We start from the raw sequence: 17,107 nt of genomic DNA on the forward strand, positions 1-17,107 counted from the left end.
GCTCCTGGAAGACGGTGCACCGTGGAGATGCCTGTAGACGAGGGTGCCTGCAGAATAAGGACTGAGATTAAACAAGAAACTGATCAAACCTCCTCCAGCGAGTTCTACAGTGCTTCCAAGAGCTGCTGCTTGACCATGATTTGCCGGGGACTTCTTATCGTGCTGCTTACCCATAGATGGAGAGGTCTAAGGCTCTGAATACCACGGGCCAATTGGGATGTGCTTGGAAAACATTCTTCCCTGACCGCTTGCCAACAAGACGATGGAGCATGCTCCTGGAAAATGGTGCACCATGGAGATGCCTGTAGGTCAGGATGCCTGGGGGTTAGGGAGTGATATTAAACAAGAAACTGATCAAACCACCAACAGCAAGTTATTTATTTATTTCCTTCATTCTCATGGCGCACACGACTGTCGCCGTGAGCTACACATGGCCAATCTCACTCGCTCACTCACTCACTCACTTGCATGTGTTGTGAGGGACATTTCTTAGAACACATCAGCATTATCTATTTAACTATTTATTACAAAAAATTTGCTCTGCCTCTCTGCATTTAGCCTTTTAGTTTTTTATATTGTATATTTTGTATACAATCTTACACGTGTTGCGGGTTCCAGTGCCAGCACGCAGCGGTCTCCACTGAAACCCTGTCTACCTGTCCTTGTGATTGGCGACTCCACCCGGCATATAAAGTAGGCAAGCCAGCCGAGATTAAATGTTTTGGGGAAGCCAGAGCTACCGACATTGAAGCCAACCTGAGATTTCTGGCGAATAGCATAGAAAAAGGAAAAGATAACACACATCCCGCACCCACTGAAGATACATTTTAGCATATTGTTATACACGTCGGAAATAATGCCTGTAGGATGAAAGTCTCTGAGGTCACAAAGATTAACATAGTTAGGCTTTCTGACCTCGCCAGAAAGATGAGTCGGCATCGAGTAATGTTCTCTGGCCCCCTGCCTGTAAACAGGCATGATGATGAGTTCATGAGTAGGACAGCTTCTCTACACCGATGGCTGGAAAAATACTGTAAAGAACAGGGCTTAGGGTTCGTGGATAACTGGTCCTCTTTCTGGGGGCACCCTGGCTTGCTGAGAAAGGACGGCGTGCATCCTAACATGCAAGGCGCCTCTCTCTTATCTAGAAATATAGACAAGATTATAGCTTTGGGCTGACAGCCACCCCACAAGCATGCCAGGGTACAGGCTCGTAGCGAGCCTGCTAGTCATGCTAAACCGATGGAGCCTGCCAATCCCTATACCTTTCCTAACCATGCTGGGTCCCTCCCCCACTCCTCTCTTTCTATCTCTATCCCTAACCCGGTATATCCAATCAAAACTAGAATATCTTGTTACGCTCTGCTTTACCCAGCTCGTCCTTGTGCGATAAACCATGCCAACTTAATTGCGATTAAACCTACCCGCATAGCTGAAAATCGCTCAGAGTGCGTGAAGGTTGGCCTTATCAACATTCGCTCTCTGCCAACTAGGGGTGGGAATCACCAGTTTCATCACGATACGATACGATATTGATTCTTTGGACAACGATACGATATTTTCCGATATCACAATGTCTGCCACGATAGGATAGGATACGATTCGATTCAGGTGCCTGCGATCGATATGAGATGATATTATATGCCCATTTAACACAATCAGTAACATTTAAATCAACAAAAAAAATGCAATGGAAATATCATTTGACATTTTTATTTTTGAGCTCTTCCAGACATTTAAATGAAAAACAATGTATTGTTTTAATACAAATAGTCCTCCTGTTCACTGTTTTTGGTTTTTATTTTTATTTTTATTTATTTTTTATATTAATATCCTATTCACTGTCACAGAGCTGTATTTTGGCTGGAAAAGGCATATTGGGAGTCCGAAGGTGCAGTACCGGCCAGATCCTGGTAGTGGCGCTGTCTCGAGAATGCAGTAACCCCCCTCCTTCCCAGTTCACACTTGGCTCTGGGTTAGCTTGTTGTTAGCTTACGCTAACGTAACATTAATTTCGATCTTTAACGCAACGTGGGCATAATGGAATGGCGAGGATTGCAAAGCAGGTTAGATGCATTTGACCCGTTGCGGAATAAAACAGCAGAGACTTGTTTTGGGTCGCAGAATAGGCACACTAGCCTTGCTCTAGTGACGCTCTAGAAGCTACTGCTGTGTGCTGTTGATCCGAGCCGAGCGGATACGACACTCCATGGGATTTTCAAAATAAGAGTATCGCAATATGAATAGATCTTTTTAAGTTGCATCGATCCTATTTGATCATTGATAATAGATCGATATATCGATCTGGATCGATGTATCGTCCCACCCCTACTGCCAACCAAAGCTTTTTTGGTAAATGAACTGATAACAGACCATATAGTCTCGACTTATTGGGCCTCACTGTGACATGGCTTAAACCTAATGACTTTCTGCCCTTAAAGGAGGCTTCACCCCCCTAATTTCAGTAGCTCCCATATCGCACGCACCTCTGGTCTGCATCCCCTTAACAATTGTGTGTAATGAGCTGTACTGTATTGTACCCATTCTGCAATCTGTTAATAACATTTTCAATTAATCAATCAATCAAGCACTCGCCGTTTGCAGTGGTCGTTGCATAGTGTTTCATTGTACTGAGTTTTTCTCCACTTGCTCATGGACCTTGCCATTAATAGTTTTGGCATTTCAATTTGGCTAAGGAGACTTATTTTTGCTTTAGCAAGTCAGCAACGGCCGCTAAGCTAACATTCTAACTCTGCGGCATAGTTTCATTAGTGAGGAAAGGGGGGGGGGGGGGTTATGTTATCTACAGGTTATGTTAAAGTGGTATGTGGTCCAGTTATGCTGCTCTGATTAAAGGTTATGTTAAAGTGGTATGTGGTCCAGTTATGCTGCTCTGATTAAAGGTTATGTTAAAGTGGTATGTGGTCCAGTTCTGTATCGTTAGGGCTCAGCTTGGCTTCGCCTTCTGCACTATCTCGCGTACGTGCACGCGTACTGAATAAACCACAAATGTACCTCTAATACCAGTATTAGTCTGACCACACCCCTCATCAGCTTACCTTCATAAGCAGGTGTGTGGTCACCTGCTCTCCTCCTTCTCGCTTTCACCACAAGGAAGTGCCTCGGTAGTACCCCACTTGACGTGTCGTTGATAAGTTGAAAAGAGTTGTGACTAGGTTTACATTGTGCCTAACCTTTTTCTTCTCTCACTTGTTTATATAAGAAAAAGGTTTGGGTCATAATGTATTCCGCGGAGAGTAGACCCGCTAGACCTACTCTTCACCACCGATTCTCCATTCCCGCCTCCGTCGTGCGTTCCGGTGCTGGGCTGTTGCCACTCTCGTGGTTGCCGACCCAGCCCGGGAGACTGCCGGTGGATAGTTTTCCTCACCGACGAGCCGAGGGTTCGGAGCCGTCGCTCCGGCGATGGCCTGATCTCGACTCTGGTTCCTCTGTTTCTGGGGAATCGCCCGTTGATGAACGGGGGATTGTCTTAGAGCCAGGGGATTTGCGACGAAAACTTTTTGCGTCTGCTCGCTCACGTCGTCACATGGTGGCGTGCAGACGCGAACGGCCTGGGTTTGGGGAATTGCTGGAGACCAGCGAGGCCGCGTCCGACTCTGGATTTCTGATGGAAACTGAAGACTTCATGGAGGAGGCGGACGGGTTCTTGTATGATGGTCCCGTGGAGGAGAGTATCCCTCCTCCGGAGACCCCGGGGTGGGGGGAAATGGCTCCACGGGGCGCCTTGTTCGAGGATGTCGGGGAACCACCTTGGCCTCATCAACAGGATGCCCTACTGTCGGCCGCATCGGATTGTGGCTCCTTGACCAGTCGCAGCCTGCTGTATGCGAGGGATGCGGGATCGGTGGAGGAGGGTCCGCAGGGGGAACTGCGGGCCTTGTTTCCCGAGCTCATGGCGGTAGCCGCCGCTGCAAACGGTGTGCCGCTGCCGCAGCCATTGCCTGCTCCTGTCCCTGATGACCTCATAGGCCATCCCTGGCAGCGTCCCCCGGTGAGAGGGGTGGACGTTGTCTACCCATTTTTCCCATCGATGGGGGCCTATGTTCGTCGGGGCCAGGCGGTCTCCAACATCATGGGACTGACTCCCGCCTACGTACCAGTTACGCGGGTGTCGGGGTTGGTCAAAGGTATGGGGGAGGGCGTACCTCGGCTTGACAATCCGATGGCCGCGCTCCTCTGTCCGGATATGGTGTGGGAGCCCCTATGCAAGCCGGTCCTCCAGGGGAGGTCGGCTAGGCGATTGGCTTATTGGGGTGACCAGTCATTTATCGCCGGTACACAGTCGCTGGCTCAGGCTTCTAACATCGCCCACCTGGCTAGATTTGTATCGGGGATAATGACGGGCGGCGCGGATCTGAACGAGGTGAGGTGCGATCAGATCACCCAGGCTGCGGGAGCTGTGCTGCACCTCTCCCAGGTGCTAGCCATAGCCATGGGTAAAGTGCGCGCCCTGGCCACCCTGGGCCAGCGTCACCTTTGGCTGGAGCAGGCTCGTGTACCTGAGAAGAAGAGAGCCCCTCTTCTGACGGCCGACCTCTCCGACGCTGGCCTGTTCGGGAAGGCCCTGCTATTGATGACCTCAACATGCAGAGAGATGGCAGAGGAGAGATCCATCCTCCAACCCCATTTTCCGCCTCCCGTCCTTGCCGGTGGGGGCAGAAGGCTTCCGCGACGTCGAGCTGTCTCCGTCGCCGCTACCACTGCTCCCGCCGCCGCTGCTGGCCCTGCCAAGAGGGCTAGGAGACGAGGCGACGCTTCAGCCACCGCCGGCCCATCCCAGACCGGAGGAGACGGTAGGGAACGTCGTGTCCAGCAGACTGTAAACTACCGTCCCTCCGGGGCTCCCCGGGGTGGCCAGACTCGAGCGGCGCGAGGTGGCAGGCGCCGCTGAGTGACTTTTCCCCCTCTGTGTCCCCTCCTCTACACCCTCCCCGGCCCCCCTATGATTTTGTGCCTTGATCACATATTATTTATTTAATAAAAAAGTTCCCTGATATAAGGGGGACTGTGGTTGGCCGAACAAACTGTGTTTCTTCAATACAAATCATGTGGTGGGGTTGTGTTTTATGAATCTACCCTGTTACGTTGGGGGAATGAGTTGTGTTGTGTTACGAGTTTTTAAGCAAGGTCTGCAACTTACACTCGGTAATAGGTTCTATTAGCTTGATGCTCCACATGCAATTAGAACTGGTGATATTCCATTGCTTTAACTAAGTATGTGTTCACAACGCTGTGTTGTTAGTTGCAGTAATGCTCGTACACACTTTTCATGGCCTAGCCATTACTCTCGTTCAACGTCTTCCTATAGCTTAGGCTGCGGGTATGGGATTCACGCACAGGCGACTTGTGTTTTTTGTTGTAAACCCTTTTACACTTTGTGGGTAGCTAACATTGTATTAGCTTATGCTATATGTGTTTTGTTCTACCAGAGGTTTTCAAAATGGCTACGGTTGTTTTCTGTGTGTAGGGATAGAAGGTGTGTTTTTCGGGAGGGGGTGTCGGATAAACCCCTCCTTTACCCACTTGATTGGTTTAGAGGTTGTTGACCCTCCTGCTGAGCCAGTCAGGGCCAAGCCAGTGCTTGGCGGGGGAGGGGGGGGGGGGGGAGGGGTATTCTACCGACTCCTGTTATGACAGGATCCGGTGGGTTTTCCCCGCCCGTTATAGCGTTGTTGCTATGGCGACGCCTTCCATGAGCTGGTGTCGTAAAGATGTCGAGGGTAGAGCGCAGGACTTAACCTGCTGCGCTCGTTTTTGTGTCAAACTTGAGTCTGTTGGTCACGTGTCTCACAGTTTACATATCTTTTTCTTGACCGTGGTCTCATGTGGGAAGGTGTTTCTGGGGGAATCTGGTCTTACACTCTGATTAAGAGGAGTGACTGGATTAAAATCATGTGAAAACACAGGGTTTTTTACTCCCAGCTGTGCAGTTAGGTCATACATGTGATGCCTTTTCTTTATTTTATAAAGAGTTGAATGTTCATTCATGGAGTTGATTGCATCTCGCCCCTCTTGTCGTTTCCCTGGGCGTCTTGGGGATTCAATATGGTGGTCTAGCCGGCCTATTGTTGATGTGGGTATGTCCAAACGCACACATAGTGCTGGCTCAGGATGTGCTTTGGCCGTTGCTGACTGGCGCGCCTCGTTTGCTTTGGTGAAACAGCGTTTTTATGGAGCAATTGGGATGGGGGTTTTTCCTCTTCCGACATCCTGTGTGTTGTCGATGGGTTCCCGTTCATGTCAGGGGATGATGACGGAATGGGTCTGGGCATATGGGAAGGGTCTCACGCCCTAGGGGTGGGCCGCCGGACGCGGTTCATACCGACACGTCTGGGTGGCGCCTTCTTTTTATGTTGGGATCAGACGCGCATATCTGCCCCTTCTCCTGGGGTTGGCAGGTCGGCGTGGTTAGGGCACGGGACTGGTTCTGGTCGCGCTGGTCCAGATCAGTGCACCCGTTGTCCGCTGGGGATGCAGATCTGCTGTTCTGGTACCCTGAGGGACTTAGGGTTTTTTCGGGGGGAAAAATGCTAGGTCGATCCGGGTGTCACAGGGTTGTGCGTTATGGGACCCCTTGTTGGTACCGAGTGCGGGGTGCTGGGGGCTGGTCTTCCATATTACGCTCTTCTCTTGCGTTTTGGCGCTGAGGAGCCTGTTGGGTGGGGTTAACCTCCTTTGGGATCCTGTGCTCCCCGTATCGCCGGGCCCGGTCCGGGGTGATGCCCGTTGACCTGTAGGCCCGGGATGGCCCTGTTGGGAACCGGAACGCGGGCTGCGGTGGTACCGCCGGTGCGTTTCGGGGTTTTCCTGAGGGGTTATGGGACCAACCGTTGCATGGGGTGATGCCTGGGTGGTTGGTTCTCTGGTGTGTTGCTGCAGTGTCAACTCCCGGTTCTCCGGTTGAGGGTGCCCCTGCACGTTCATGACGTCTGCCGATCGTATGGGCTTTTCTGTGGGCAGCTGTCAGGGGCCGTGTGGTCTACGGATCCCGCTCCTGACGTGCTGTTGAAAGCTTGGTTATGCGACAACGCCAGCATACGCCCCTTCCGCCGGGGCGGCTGTTTCGGCTGTCCTTTCTGGCGCCTGCCTCGTCCGCAGTTGTTCCAGGCTTGGGTTGACAGCCTGTTGCCTGGTCTTCCCCGGTGCACTGCCTGTTCCGTTGGTTAACTCTTGTGTGTTATGACCATGCTGTCTGCCTGTTGCAGGGCTTGTGTTCCAGGCGGTGTGCTGTTGAGGGGGACAGGGCCCGCTCGGCTGAGGGGCCTTTGTCCGAATACGCTGGCGATGTGAGGGGCGGGGTCACTAGGTGCCCCCCTGGTGGGGTCTTGATGCTGGCATCATGGACTTCTCCGGGCCCCCATTCCGGGGGTCCAGTCCCTTTGGTGGGTCTGGGTCTTCCTTCGCGCTCCGCTGCTACGGCCTTGCCACGGGGTTGGGTTTGCCCTTGACCCCGTGATTCTGGGGGCAGTAACGAGGTTGTTCCTCCGTTCGTTCCCGGGTGGCATGCGGGTTGTGCGTGTGTGTAGTCGTGGGGTCAAGCCACGGTCTGCTCACCCTGTGCGTTAAGTTGCTTGAGAGCTCTTCGCACGGTCGGGTCCGTCGCCTTCCCGTGAAGCCTCTAATAGGGGGGATACCCTCCATTAGGGGGGGTCGGGGGGGCTCGGCCCTCCCTGTTCTGATGGTTTTGGGGGGCTGTCAGCGGGGTGTATTTGTCAGCCAAGTGGCTCCGCTTGGCCTCCCTTGTGCAGAAGGCGAAGCCAAGCTGAGCCCTAACGATACAGAACGTTAGGTTATGACTATAACCAAGTTCTGTTAGTTAGGGCGATGCTTGGCTTCGGACGGCCGCTGCAGCCCTTGACCTCACCTTGTGGTGAAAGCTTGGGAAGGAGGAGAGCAGGTGACCACACACCTGCTTATGAAGGTAAGCTGATGAGGGGTGTGGTCAGACTAATACTGGTATTAGAGGTACATTTGTGGTTTATTCAGTACGCGTGCACGTACGCGAGATAGTGCAGAAGGCGAAGCCAAGCATCGCCCTAACTAACAGAACTTGGTTATAGTCATAACCTAACGTTATGCTGCTCTGATTAAAGGTTATGTTAAAGTGGTATGTGGTCCAGTTATGCTGCTCTGATTACGTCCTCTTAAAGTTGTCAGGCTTCAAACATTTTGCAATGTTTTCTATGCTAAATGTTTCTCTTCAAAGTAACTAGTAACTGATGTGTTCAGATAAATGTAGTGGAGTAAAAGTATAAAGTGTTCCTTTACCTTTCACTACCACACTACAGAAGGTTAACCTTTCACTACCACACTACAGAAGGTTAACCTTTCACTACCACACTACAGAAGGTTGACCTTTCACTACCACACTACAGAAGGTTAACCTTTCACTACCACACTACAGAAGGTTAACCCTTTACTATCACACTACACATTTCACTACCACACTACAGAAGGTTAACCCTTTACCATCACACTACACCTTTCACTACCACACTACAGAAGGTTAACCCTTTACTATCACACTACACCTTTCACTACCACACTACAGAAGGTTAACCTTTCACTACCACACTACAGAAGGTTGACCTTTCACTACCACACTACAGAAAGTTAACCTTTCACTACCACACTACAGAAGGTTAACCCTTTACTATCACACTACACCTTTCACTACCACACTACAGAAGGTTAACCCTTTACCATCACACTACACCTTTCACTACCACACTACAGAAGGTTAACCCTTTACTATCACACTACACCTTTCACTACCACACTACAGAAGGTTAACCCTTTACTATCACACTATACCTTTCACTACCACACTACAGAAGGTTAACCCTTTACTATCACACTAGACATTTCACTACCACACTACAGAAGGTTAACCTTTCACTACCACACTAATTTTTTAATAACCTATCATGACTTTTCCTTTTTCCTCTGGGTGTTGTGTTTGCAGTGTCACAAGACAGAGTCATTGTCATAACAAAGAGCCTGAGACTGGAAGGCTGCCAGGTGTTAATTGCCCCAGAGAGAGGGGGGCCATGGATTACAATGAATTCTGGGTAGTGTTGTAGTTGTTTTACACTGTAAGTGTAAACTCTTGAAGGCCCTTTTTCTCTGAATACGTTTTGTGATATCACCATGATTCATAGGAAGTAGCTTGAAAAGTATCCCACCAAAATGTTCAAGTGATGGCTTATTTTGAAGGTATGAATCTGTACTTTCATAATATGTAAAAAATAATAATAATAATTTGAAGATCCCTCAACATGACCCTGAAGCCCATGCCTGGTCACATATGTGTTCCATAGACTGTGTAAAGTTGCCCAAATAGTGCAAGGAATAGCAATGCATGTCCCCTTTAAATCTTATTTAACTGATAAGACACACTGCGTGGTCTATAATTATTTAACATCTGAGACCCTCCCAGTGCAATGTGGTGTTCCACAAGGCTCTGTTCTGGGCCCTTTGCTATTTTCTATTTACATGCTACCCCTCTGCAATATCATACGCAAATTTGGCATAAACTTTCATTTTACGCTGATGACACCCAATTATATATACCTATTAAGCCAAATGATTCCTCCCAATTACAAAATCTTGAGGCTTGCCTGCTTGCCATTAAAAAGTGGATGTCGCAAAACCTTCTACTCCTTAATGCAGATCAAACTGAGATGTTAATTGTTGGCCCCCCAAACCAGAGGCCTTTTTGAGGACATCTCCCTCAACTTTGATACTTGTCATGTATCGCAGAGCTCCACCATAAAAAACCTCGGAGAAATTTTTTATTCCTCCCTCATTTAATGCACATATCCATCTTCGTAATCTCGCCAAAATTCGCCCCATTTTTATTCTGGCTGATGCTGAAACCTTAATTCATGCTTTTGTCTCATCACGTCTAGACTACTGTAATGCACTTTTTTCAGGCCTACCTAATTCAAGCATAAAAAAATCTTCAACTCGTGCAAAATACGGCTGCTGCACGGATACTAACTAAAACTAGAAAATGTGATCACATCACACCAGTTTTGTCCGCCTTACACTGGCTTCCTATTCAAGCCCGATCTGACTTTAAAGTGCTACTCCTCACCTACACAATTTTAAATGGGCTCGCACCGCTCTATCTATCCGACCTCATCTCTCGATACTCGCCCGTTCATGCTCTGCGCTCACAAAATGCGGGGCTTATATAGATTCCTAGGGTTAAAAAGAAATCCGCTGGCCACAGAGCTTTTGTCTACCGCGCTCCCTACCTGTGGAACAAATTACCTGCCGTTGTCAGGGGCGCTTGCTCTGTCGAAGCTTTTAAATCCCTGCTTAAGACCCATCTTTTCTCTCTCTCCTTCAACCTACCCTGATCTCACCTGGTCGGGGACTGACCCTTAGATTAATCTGTCTAGTTTAGTTAGGATGCCTATTTGCTCCCATGTCTGCTTTTCTGCAGACATGGGAGAACCTTTTTAACCTCTGTCTCTGTCTCAACCGGTCCCATGGAACAGCTTCATACCGCCTTCTGTCTGGCCTGCAGTGCTGAACCTTCTGAGTGGCTTCTCCTGCCCCCCCGGGGCATACGGCCCTGAGCTATTGTCTTGTATCTCATCCTGTATCCATACGCTTGCAGTGGTTCTATCTATTACTCAATTTCAAAATGTTCTTATATACTATGATTCTACTGTCACCATGTATGCATATGCTCACTACATGTATTTATTGCTCCATCTCTGCCCACTACAAACATGGGAACTCTCTAACCCCTGTCCCAACCCCCCCCCCCCCCCATCTCTGAGTGGCTGTCTCATAGTGCTGACCAAGGTGGTGGATGTCTCGGGGTCTTGGCCAAGATTGCAGTGACTGTTCTATGTGCACCACCGAGGCCATGGATCAGCTTCTTACCGTCTTCTGTCCGTGGTCTGTCAACGTGGTTTAGACGTGGAGTTCATTGCTGGATTAAGTACTTCTATTCTATTCACATAATATGCTTACTACATATATCTATTCTATTCACATATATGCTTACCACTTGTATCTATTGCTATGTCTGCCCATCACAATCACGCGAACTGTCTAACGCCTGTCCCGTCTCCCTGTGAGTGGCTGTCTCGGAGTGATTACCGGAGTGTTGGACGTCCCGTAATGATGACCGGGAGGATGCGACCCTCTCTGCGCCGCCCCTTTGCCTTGTTCAGTTGCTATTGCATGCACATATCTGTGTTTCACTACACATATGAGTGCATGCTTACCAACTGTTCGCCTGTTTTACTGCAACACTACTATCACAACATCTAAGAAGGGAGATCCCCCCTTGAATGGCCCTTCTAATGTTTCTCTCCCCCACATTGCCTGTGGTGCATTTTTTCCTATTGCTAGGTTTTAGTGAGTTTTTCCTTACCTTCGCGTGGGGTATGTCTGGGAGTGTTGCATTTATTTTGCATTTATTTAAAAAAAAATTGGACTTCATGGTGTTTTTGTTTTGTTCTTGACTTATTGTGATGTTTCTTCTTGACTTGTTTAAAGAACGAGTATAAAAATAGACAGAATAAGAGCAGTGCAATAAAATAGACATAAATTAGCATAGAATACACAGAGTAAAATAGAATATACAGAGTAAAATAGTGCAATAATGCAATAAAATGGTTCTACAAATAATCTACAGTACAACAATTACAGTCTGGATGCAATGAGTACAAGCAGCAAGAGTGTATTAAAAGACTGAGGTGAAGAAGAGGTATGTTTTTAGCTTACTTTTGAAAATATTTAGAGATCTCGCCTCCCTAATGCCCATAAATAGATGACTAAATAAAAAACAGACTATAGGACAGAAACAAACCTGATTTACTAAGCAAATAATCTCAAACACACACAAGACTGTACTCTGGTGCATATGGATTTGCTCTGTTTACAACAAGGTCTGTGGATTATCTTAAATAACCATGTCATGATTTCTGGAAAGAGACATGGCTGTTGAGTTTGTCAAATGGTTTTTCTTGTCACTTTGAGCACCGTAAACCTAATGCCACTTAGCTCCATTGTATTGGAGTGACAGCAGGCATCTCTACAGCTGATATCAGCTGATACCACTTATGATGAATTGAAAATGGGGGACCCTGATGTAAACAAGACGAAAGTCTTTCTCTGGTCTGCATCCCCTTAACAATTGTATGTATTGAGCTGTACTGTACTGTACCCATTCTGCAATCTGTTAATAAACTTTTCAATCAATCAATCAATCATATCTCCAAAACTTGGCAAAACCAATCCGAGCCTAGATAGATGAAATCTATCTAAAATCATGAAAATTAAATAATACAACATCTAAAGCCTTACATTGGGATATTGTTCTGAAAATCTATATATATTTTTTTGTAAATTGTTTTAATCTTCTAAGGTTAATATTATGGTTGAAATGTCCCTTTTACTGTAACATCTGAGCTGCATGACTTGGCCCCCCTCTGTTGGTAGATTGAGGTACTGCGGCTGGCCTCACAATCATAAAAAAGAGCCCTTAGCTATAACGAACAACATTAGGAAGACAGAGCACCACAATGAGCATACGAGTATGTACCCAGAAGAAAAAGATTGCTTGCTCAAAGCTCATTTGCAAAAGCCTTGCGCTATTACCTTTTGTGAGATTGCTGAAAACTTGCTCCACAGAATAACCCGACCACGAGCATTCATTATTTGTCCTGTACGTAATTATGTAGCCACTGGCAATCTCTTTCTATGCATAGTTTCTTGATTGCCCACATAGACGTACTGCAGTGTGTTTAACATCTGTAATCACTGAACACATAAGGGGAGTGATTTCCAACAGGCCCATTAGGGCAGCGGGGAACATTACCGCTTGGAAAATGAGGTGGGGTGTGCGTTCCTGAGATGAGTGATGGTCGTGAGGGCCAATTAGAATATAGAATGACTCATGACGTTTCCCTCGTACGAGTAGCGTCCGGAGGAAACATACTGGAATCCTGCATTCTGTAATCAGCCATGTTCATTGTCCAAGCTATTAGGTCTCATTTGTTATGCCGTGACATGCAAAGTGTTCGACTGGTATATGGGGCCTTGTATTGTAGATGGATGACATTGACGCCTTGTAATCAGACCCACCGTGACTGAAAAGGTTCCTTTTTAGAAACTAATGAAGGAGCGTAGACTGCTCACTTTGCTTTAAACCAAGTAAAATATTGTACAATGCTTTACATAACATGGACAAAGAAATGAAGAAATAAATTCCTAGTTATGCTGTGTGTTGAACCGCGAACCCTCCACATGCCAGCACCACATACTCACTCCATACAGCTGCTGGAGAGCCGGGGGTAACGGTGGTCACTTGGTACATAGCAGGGACTTCATGCTCTGCACCTGTCCTTCGACATCAGCATTTTGTTTTGGTGAGGTGCCCCTTTAACAGGCGACCTTCATGATACCTTACATCATCAGTTTTGAAGAAATGTCAACCTGAATAAAGTATTACATTATCAGTAAACATTTGATTACAATATCAGTCTGAGCATTTTATTACATCATTGGTTAAGTTATTACATTATTGGGTTTTATATTACATTTTCGATCAAATTATTACATTATCAGGTGCTACAGGCCCTGTTGACTAGCATTAATTTTGTGTCTAACTAGCAGAAGCTACGGGTATCCCCTTTTAAAGTTGGTCACTTAGTACTAGCAGGAACCGTATGCTCTGCACCTGACCTTCCACAACCTCGAAGCCGCCAACCCTTTGCTCACCAGCACCATGTGGCCACGTATGTTAACCCTCTGTCATGTGGCAGTGTAAGGGTTCAACACCATGGTCTTATCCATTCCACCGCCTGAAAAGGATCCAATTCAGGTGGCGAGGTGGAGGGTGTTTAACTTTTAGTGAGTGAGTTTCACACCAAGGGGCTACCATTGCAAGGCTTCAACCTCATTACATGTGGCTCGAGTTAGAGCACAATGAATCCAAATCGACCTGATTTAAACACACAATGCCCAGTAGGCTATTATGTCCAGTCCGCTTTTAAAACCAATGACATTAGTATGCATCTTCCTTCTATCGTGCCGGCCATCAGATCCTCAGTCAATCCCTGTGTCAGCAGAATTAGCATATTAACAGCAGGTTGTAATCTTCAAGTCTACAGTCTTAATGAAGGAAGATGGGGGGTGTGGTCAGTCTGTTGTTCCAATATTAAGTTTAATTTTAATTAAATTTTTTGTATTACCCAGGGACAGTGCACATTAACATTTTAATCCCTAGCCCTATTTTCTGAAAATCTGCCTAAAAATACATAGTAAATGGAAGATTGCTCCACTTCTACAAGGTCCATTTGCATGTTCTTGGTATCTAGGGGGACATCTATGGATCTCAGGGAATGTATTCCCAGTGTCAGAAATATTGTGTCTGTTACTAGGCTTGAGTAAATTGTGATGAAACAAAGGAGTATATAAATTATGATTTTCCTTTGCATCTTTGACAGTTGTTGTGAAGGATCAGATTAAACCGAATATATATATTTATTTATGGATATATATTTAATAGTATTTGTATATCGTTTGATATCCCTTGTATATTCCTTGTACATATACACTGAATATCCCTTTAGTCTACTAACAGCCCATAATAGTTTCATTCTACCATTGGACAAGAACCTGGCGCCAGCAGCCAAGCCCCTTGGTTCAAGTTCAATCGTGCCGACGAACATGTCGTTACAAGCCCGGTTCCGCGTAGGAATACGTCTGGCGAAATACGAATGGTACTATTTGTTCACAGCGCATATATATATGGCGCAAGTAAAGTAGAACTTTCTTTTAGTCCATTAGTCCTTTACCCTCCAACCTAGTAACAGACGTGAAGCCTCACCCACGATACACGTGTGGTGCAGTATGGCCTACTTGGCCTCAGAATAGGCATTGAGACATCGTGTGGATTAATAGTTGAATTGTCATAGTTTGGCACTATACCGTCGAGTGGGACGTATTTCTATTAAGTTAATAATAGTCTATTATGTATGGTGCATCGTTCGGTTAGAGTTATAAAGTGAGCAGTACCCCCATCGTTCCTGGCGTTATCTAGAGTCTTAACCAGGCTGGGCAGACCACGTGTGGTGCTTTCATCCGAGGAGTTCTGGGCCAGGACGAGTGGACCTGTACATTGGATTACTTTACCCGGACGACGGCGAGCCCTACACGGCTTGGATTATCTACATGCTTTGGGTGCTTTGATTATGCCATGGATAACAGCCAACACTGCTGAGTGTTGGAACTACCCCCCGAGAGGAGTCCAGGTGAGACGGCGCTCTACCCCGAGTGAGGTCGCCTCACGTCTCTTCGTTGTGGACCGGCAGCTACCGTCTACAAGAGGGCCCAGCTGTATTCATCTGTGGACCGAGGTTCTGTGGGCACCGTGTTCAGCACTCTGAATTCTCCCAAGAAATCGTTGGCCAGATGGGATATCGCCAGCGGCTCTCCTAACCCCCCCCCCCCTACTGACTTACGACCAGCGGGACCCCCCCTTTAGTGTATCCAGCTATAATCATTTAAGTACCATCGCTATAGTTCCCTAAAGAACCAGGTTGTATACTTGCTCCCTGCGTAACCAGAGATTGGACATTCAATGTTGATTTGCCTACGAATACTCATTTGCCTTACAAGTGCATTCAAATCATAAATGTCATTAAGTGAACGTTGTATATACCCTTTGCTATATAAAATATTCGATTTATACATTTGTGTGGACTTCGTTTCATCAGGTGGGAAAGTGTTCATCATATCTACATCATGTACTGTGTGGCCAGTAGTTAAAGTACATAATCAGTAGTGGTTCAATGATACCATACTTATCAATACAGTCAGGGAATTGTACCCCTCAGTTACAACAGTGAATAACGATAGGTTATGTATATAACCTAGTTATATGAGTACTGGCTGAGCGTCCCGCTCTTACTGTAAGCCTATCGAGATATACCTCATCTCATGTACCTATTGTACTCCATCACGAATAAAAAGAAGTACACCCACACCTGCCGGGTCCCGCCTCTATGGAGGCGTAGCCTATAAGACAGTAGGCATGGTCACCAATACACTCTTCCTCGCCAAAATCCCATTTCCAGTAAAAGATCCCTCAAGGGGTACATTTGTCGGGCCTCGCGTCCGCTCTAGTTGTGAGTCCACAACTAGGTTGAGTCTTAGCTTACAGAAGTAATCACATATCTTTGGACCCTCTCTTTAACGCCTGTTGTTTTTTTCTTTACTTGGTAAAGGTATAAAAATGTGGGTGGCGAGTTCGCACATGAGCCTAAAGCCTTGTGTGCAACTGTTAAGCTTATCCTAGAGGATATACGCTTTTTCATGTAGCATGCTAGACAACTGGTGTCATGCGCTGCTTGTTATTTTCATCGTATCCGGGGGGTGGGGTCATAGGGGGTGAACTGATAAACCCCTCCCCCCTTTTACTGATTGGCCAGGGGGTTGGACCTCCTGTTCGTCGGTCTTCCTGTCACGCTGTGGGGTCAGGGAGGGGAAAGGGGGGAGGGGAGTTCCCTGGTCCCACGCCATATTTGGATAGGTGGGTCACGGGATTTTCCCGGCCACAGAATACGTCACTGGGCGAGTTTCTATTGGCCATGAGACTTCCGTGAGTTATTTCAGGCTCCATACTACGGACCACTGTCATTGTCAAGGTTGGGTGATGCGATGCGTTGGAAACTGTTCGTTTTCTGCTCTGCTCTCTATTTAAATATAATAATAATAATAATAAATCAAATTTATATAGCGCCTTTCATAGAACCCAAGGTCGCTTTACAATCAGGACAAAAAATAGGGCAAGGAAAGTAGGGGGGGAGGGGGAAGAGGGGATGAGGGAAAGTAGGGGATAATGGACCTAATTTAATCTAAAACTAACTGATGGGGAAAGCCTTGGTGAAGAGGTGTGTTTTTAGAGCGGATTTGAAGGTGTCCAGGGTTGGGGCGTTGCGGATTTCGGGGGGGAGAGAGTTCCAGAGGGTAGGGGACGCCTATGTATTGGGCTTTTGCTCACGTGGCTCAATGTTTACATATATCTTTTCAATTGTTACTCACGTGGAAG

The sequence above is a fragment of the Notolepis coatsorum genome (assembly GCF_963971535.1).
Source record: "Notolepis coatsorum genome assembly, chromosome: 6".
NCBI classification, from domain to species: domain Eukaryota; kingdom Metazoa; phylum Chordata; class Actinopteri; order Aulopiformes; family Paralepididae; genus Notolepis; species Notolepis coatsorum.